This window comes from Magnolia sinica, chromosome 5 (assembly GCF_029962835.1).
Source record: "Magnolia sinica isolate HGM2019 chromosome 5, MsV1, whole genome shotgun sequence".
In the NCBI taxonomy this organism is placed as follows: domain Eukaryota; kingdom Viridiplantae; phylum Streptophyta; class Magnoliopsida; order Magnoliales; family Magnoliaceae; genus Magnolia; species Magnolia sinica.
The window spans coordinates 101,940,699-101,947,927 of NC_080577.1; positions in this window are offsets into that span (position 1 = coordinate 101,940,699).

A 7,229-nucleotide genomic window follows, 5' to 3' on the forward strand; every position below is an offset into this window, starting at 1 on the left:
ACGAACTGAATTAAATTGACTGGGAACTAAGTTATAATGACCGCGAACTGAGTTAAATTAACTGCGAACTAAGTTAAAATGACCGACACCCAGATCCATAGCTCAAGTGGTAGACTGAGTGAAAGATACCTTGTTTCAACACTGAGGTCTTGGCATCGATTCCTTAGTGGGGGTGGCTAAGAGTGAAGTGTGATCTGACAGTGGGTGTACTAACAAGCTAAAAAAGAAGAAGTTAAAACGACCACAAACTAAGTTAAATTGACCACGAACTAAGTTAAAATGACTACAAACTGAGTTAAATCGATCGCAACCTAAGTTAAATTGACCACGAACTGAGTTAAATTAACCATGAACTGAGTGAAATTAACCAAGATAAAGTAAAATTGACAGAGGACTACTTAACATTGACATCTCGATGGGTAACTATATGAAATTGACCAAGAACTGAGTCAAATTGACCGATAATTGCTTGAAATTGACATTGTGTTGACCGAGAGCTTGCAGAAATTGATCGATAACTGCTTAAACGAGTTCTCGGTCAATTTCACTCACTTATCGGTCAATTTCACTCAATTCGTGGTCAATTTCACTCAGTTCGCGGTCAATTTAACTTAGTTTGTTGTTAATTTAACTCAGTTTGTGGTCAATTTCACTAACTTAAGCGAGTTCTCGATCAATTTCACTCAATTCGCAGTCAATTTCACTAAGTTCGCAGTTAATTTCATGATGTTCGCGATCAATTTAATGAGTTCTCGGTCAATTTCACGATGTTCGCGGTCAATTTAACTCAGTTTAAAATGTCAATTTCAAGCAGTTATCGGTCAATTTCACTTAGTTCCCGATCAATTTCACTTAGTCAGCGGTCAATTTTAATAAGTTCGCTGTCAATTTAACTTAGTTTGTGGTCATTTTCAGTCAGCTCGCAGTCAATCTCACTCACTTAGTAGCCGATTTCACTTAGTTCACGGTCAATATCACAATGTTCTTGGGCAAAAATGCAACATATAACTTAGAAAATTGATCGATAATTGAGTGAAATTGGCCGCAAACTTGTTGAAATTCACCTATAAGTAGGGCACTTTGACTTGGAATTCACCAAAATGATCAACGATTCGGAAAACTGACACTATATTTTATGATTTCTCACCATAATAAGTCAACTGTCACATTATGCTTCATTAAATATTGAACGTTATTGGTAATATATTTTCCAATTCATTGTAGTTTGCAAGTTAAATTGACCGATAACTGCTTGAAATTAACATCATTTTGACTAAGAACTTGCGGAAATTGGCCAACAACTTCATGAAATTGACTGAGAAATGAGTGAAATTGGCTGAGAATTGAGTGAAATTGTCCGGTCGATTTCCGTAAGTTCTCGGTTAATTTCATGAAGTTGTCAGTTAATTTCACTCATTTCTCGGTCAATTTTCACAACTTCTTGGTCAATTGCACCTACTTTGCGGTCAATTTCAATCAGTTCGCAGTCAATTTCATACAGTTCGCGGTCAATTTCATACAGTTCGCGGTTAATTTCACGATGTTCTCGGGCTAATATGCAACATATAATTTGGAAAATTAACCAAGAACTGAGTGAAACAGGTGACAAACTTGTTGAAATTCACTTATAAGTCGGCCACTTTAACTTGGAATTTGCCAAAAATAACCATCGACTCGGGAAACTGACACTATATTTTATGATTTCTCACCACAACAAGTCAACTTTCACAATATGCTTCATTAAATATTAAACGTTATTTTGATATATTTTCCAATTCATCTTTATAGATGATAAGTCCTCGCGTAAGGGATTTGATGCTGGAGTCCCGAACCTGTCATGTAGATGTTCACTGACGTGGTGGTTTGATACCGTGAAGAATGGTTTGGAGAAGAAAATAGTAGATTAAATATTTTTAAGTAGTCTCAATTCTCTTTTTTACTACACATTTAGGTTTATAGGAGCTTTCTTTCACCTACTTTTTGATAGATATAAAGGTAATCTTGTATTCGAGATGTAAGGGAACCATTTGAAATTTTCGGAAATGGACTTCACCTTAATAACAGGGTTGAAGACTGACGACCTCTCTATACCGAAAATTCATTGTTTCAAGAAGTTAATAAGATAGAAATACTTTAAAGAATATCATATACTAAAGAAACACGTATAGGAAGTGTTCAATAAAATAGTTGATAGCGATAAGCACGAAGATGTCGTAAAGGTAGCCATAATATTATGCGTAGAGTGGTTTGTTAGGAGAACTGACACGAAAAATTATGTGAAATATGGAGTCTATTGACTTAGTGGACTTGTTAGAAGACTTCAATAGCTATACTTGGGGTAGTTTGGCTTTCTAGACAATGGTCGAAGGGATCGAAAGTGCCGCGATGACATCACATGGGTTTCGCTATAATGTCAATGACTGCATCTTTCCTTTACAAGTAAGGATTCTTTCCCTTTTTATTTGAATTTAAAGTTTATGCTAAACTATAATTTTTAAAGCCTATCTTGCTATTTCCCTGTGACAGATATGAGCCGTAGAGAGAGTATCGACCCTTAGAGAATGTGTCATTTCACCTGTTCCCTCCTAAATTTCACGATTCATACAATATCGAGGTTAGAAGGGTTGGAGGCATAAGAAAATTTTAAAAAAAATTTAGAGTGAAGATGTAAGTCAATTTATATTAAGCTATATGGTCACTTATTGTAATATAAATATTCTGTACTGTACATGAACAAGAAAGATGTTCTTTTGTAGGCTTAAGTAATCCTGACCTTTGAACCCACCAGTGAAGAATTGGAGACGGAAGCTGTTCGTTTGGTCCGTGATAGATTTCATGTAAGATGTCATAAAAGTCTTCTTTTATTTTGAAAGGGTGAAATTTACTTTGACATATTACATCTTTGATATATACATTGCTTCGTTTTGTAGGGCATCAAAGATGGGGAGGATGAAATTATGGAAGAGGGAGAGGGAGAGGGAGAGGGAGAGGAAGAAGGAGGAGGAGGGAGAGGGAGATGGATATGAAGTGGCGGAAGAGCCGAGGGAGGATATGGAAGAGCTGAAGAATGAGAGAGAATTGCTAGAGAAAGATAGGGAAGAGTTAAGTCAAAAATTCCTTGCACTGAAAGAGAGGAAAGAATTGACAAAGAAGGAGAGGGAACTCATGCTAAAGGAGAAGGAAGCCTTGAGGTTCGAGAGGGAGGAGTTGAATGAGAGAGCGCTTATCAAGATAGAGAGGAAAATATTATTGAAGGAGAATGAAGAATTGAAGATGAAGAATGAGGAATTAAAGAAAGAGAAGGAAGAAGTTACACGCGCAAAGGAAGAGTTAGAGGAGATGAAGGTGGAGTTGAAGAAGCAGATGTATGCATTTCTAGCAAAGAAGGGGCAGTTTTGGAAGGAAAAGGAAGAGTTAGAGAAGGAGGAGGAGATGAAGAACAATAGAGAATCAGAGGATTTAGAAGATAAGGAACAGGGGAATGGAGAGGTGAAGGTTCAAGCCTATAGTGCGACAGACAGTAATGTATGTGAGAAATCATTATTGTCCACTCCTGTTTATCAAAGGAGAACTAAGAGGGTTTCAAAGCCATCTGTCTATAAGGTTTCTCCATTCTTATTCATCTCTTCCATTCAAATAACTCCAAGCATCATCGCCGACTCTGAGAAACCCAACAAATTTTGTACTTCTCTCATACCTTTCCAGGCCCAGATGGATCTATTTAGGGTTATTCAGAAGACAAACTGCAAGAAGAGTTGGTATAACGCAAATAAATAGATGGGAGCATGTATTTTGTTCAAGACCATATGGGAGAAGGATGCATGGGTTGATAGCTAGGTAAGTAATTTACATACATATATGGATGTGTATTTAGCTCTTATGTTAATTGTGAGCTTAATCATTACATTTTTTTGATTAGGTTATCGACAAATACGTTGATTTCCTTGAGAGAATGAATGGTTCACTTCAACGTTATATACTCAGGATTGCAAGTTCTACCCTACATATTTTTTGGTAAATATTTAAATTGAAACATGGGCACTCTGTTTTGTGAGTATGTGAGATATGTTCTAATTTTTTATTCTGTCTATATTAACCATGTCTCCAGTTGAATATGCCGATATTGAGAATATATCGGGAAATAGGCAGCAACTTGGAGTGGAAAGCACTAGAATTTGATAAGGTCGATGTGACTGCAATTGTCAAACATCGAGAAAGGACCAAGGCCATGTGGCAGTATGAACCGGTAATATTGTCGTTGCATCTTATCAACGCTGGGTGTACCCATTTCTATCATTTCTTTAATGATATCATATTTTGTCAAACATGGACAGGCATACGTACCATGAACCATGACAATAGTCATTGGTACTTGATGGTCATCCACCCTCAAGAACAAGAGATCGTTCTTCTCGATAGTTTATATTTGAGGGTAGTCAGTTGATACAAGGAACAGATCGAGCTGATGAAGGAGGGATTACCTATTCCATTCCATGCCATAGGAGATACGTCTACGCTGGACGGGAAGGATTGGATCGTCAAAGAAGAGACTTCCACACCGAAGCAGACGAACGGATATGATTGCAGCATATTTGTCATGAAATATATTGACATTTTGTGCAACGGTCAAATTTTATTAGGAATAGACATGCAAAATTTCACTCCCATTTTTAGGAATTAAATAGCCTATGATTGCTTGAGTGTCCATGATAGATGATATTTGTCTTAGTCATGAGAGGAATGAGAAAATTTTGTGAAATGTTGTAATTTGTTGTGAATGCTGTCTTGTATAAAATTTAGGTTAAATGAAGACCTGCTTGTGAATTGTTAATTAATTTATTTGTAAATAGTGATTTCACTATGAATGGTGATTTATTTGTGAACAAATTTTGCGATGAAGTTCACTCACTTCGCGATCAATTTCACACACTTCACGGTGAATTTCACTCACTTCACGGTGAATTTCATTCACTTCGCGATCAATTTCACACACTTCACGGTGAATTTCACTCACTTCGCGGTGAAGTTCATTCACTTTGCGGTCAATTCTACTCACTTCATGGTCAATTTTACTCACTTCGTGGTGAAGTTCAGTCACTTTGCAGTCAATTTCACTCACTTCGTTATCAATTTCACTCACTTCACAGTGAAATACAGTGAAATTCACTCACTTCGTGGTCAATTTCACTCACTTCATGGTGAATTTCACGCACTTCGCACTGAAGTTAACTCACTTCGCGGTTAATTTCACACACTTCACGGTGAAGTTCGCTCACTTCGCGGTGAAGTTCATTCACTTCGCGGTCAATTTCACTCACTTTGCGTTCAATTTCACTCACTTCACGGTCAAGTTCACTCACTTCGCAGTCAATTTCACTCACTTTATGGTGAAATGCAGTGAAGTTCACTCGCTTCGTGGTCAATTTCACTCACTTCGTGGTGAAGTTCACTCACTTCCCGGTGAAATGCAGTGAAGTTCACTCACTTTGCGGTCAATTTCACCCACTTCGCAGTGAAGTTCACTCACTTCGCGGTGAAGTTCATTCACTTCGTGTCAATTTCACTCACTTCGAGGTGAAATGCAGTGAAGTTCACTCACTTCGTGGTCAATTTCACTCAATTCGCGGTCAATTTCACTCAGCTCGCGGTGAATTTCACTCAAGAAACTGCTAATTCAGTCGGCTCACGAATTAAGTGTGCACAACCCGACGTAGTGTGTCGGATCACTAAAGTAGCTCGTCCTACCCCAAAATCATATTTGGTACATCCAACAACTCATTTTGGTTTGCGAGATACGTCCGTTTAAAGTTATGATGGTCTGGATCATCTCCGCTTTCTATCGGGCCTTTTTCTGGTCCACCTTGACCATGGAACGGACCATATGGAAGTTGGATTTGGAAAGAGGGAGAAGAATAGAACAGTAAAAAACTAACTTCGACATAATCTGGTCCTTCGACGCCCAAATGGGCCACTGCCATCTCCGATTGGTCACAATCCGGTCACTCCTTAGCCCGTTTGAGGTTTAAGTAGGCTTTAGATGGGACCCACCAAACAATTTGAGTGCAAAAGGCTAATGTGGGGGTGACCCACCCAACATAGCCCTTCATTTGGCTGAGGTGGCGGTGGCACTATCGCCACTGTCTGGACGTCCGGGCGGTAGTGTCGCCGCACGCGGTTAGAGGTGGGCATCGAGTTGAGTCAGACCGGATTAGGTCCAACTCGACTCGGTCTGAAACTTTCAATGCCCTGACCCGAACTTGATCCAATCCGGGATCGAGTCCGGGTCCTTTGAGTCACGAATACATGGATGAAGAGTAAAAACAAATTTCATATTCATCCGAAACTTCTGTGATTCCCAAAAGGGTTTCAATGTTAGACATTCAATCCCCTACTGCTTTTTTACTGTGTGGTCCACTTGATCTTTAGATCTATCTTATTTTTTGGCTAAAGCCTGAAGGCTATCCCGCCAAATGGATGAACGGTTTGGATATAACACATACCTCATGATGGGACCCACATAACTTGTTGACGTCAATACACCAGTATGGTACACCTGCCAGTCCGCTTCACATACAAAAGTTGAGAGGGGTTATGGGTTACCCTCCCATTAAAACATTCATAATCATTTTTTAGGCCCACCGAGGTGTGGTTCACAAATCCAGGCCATCCATTATGTGTGTCTCACTTGGATGAGGAGTCACACCAAGTTTCGAATGCATCCAATTTTTAAGTGGGCCCCACCAAGTGCTTTTATATGTTTTAGGAATGTCTTCACATGATTTTAGATGGTATGGCCCACCTAAGTTCCATATACGGCTGATTTTTGGGATATCCCATAATTTAATGGGGACCCATCAAATGCACGGTGTTGATGTTAAACACGCTTTACGGTGGAGCCCACACAACTCGACCTCATAAGAAGTTCCCATGAGATCGACCGCATAGAACCATTCCTTGTTTTCTTTCTTTTCTTATGGCAGTCCGGCAGAGCTCGGTGCTCGATGCACCTGGAGCCATGAGTTGAGGCCTGAGAGGATGGATTGGCTACTCCCCCTGCAACTAGCCAATGGCTGGTGGTTGGTGCTTGGTAGACCCCACAATGATGTATTTATTTCATCCATGTGTCCATCTATTTTTCTAGATCATTTTATTGTATTAAACAAAAAATGAGGTATATCCCAATCTCAAGTGGACAACATTACAGGAAACAGTATTGAATGAACATTGCA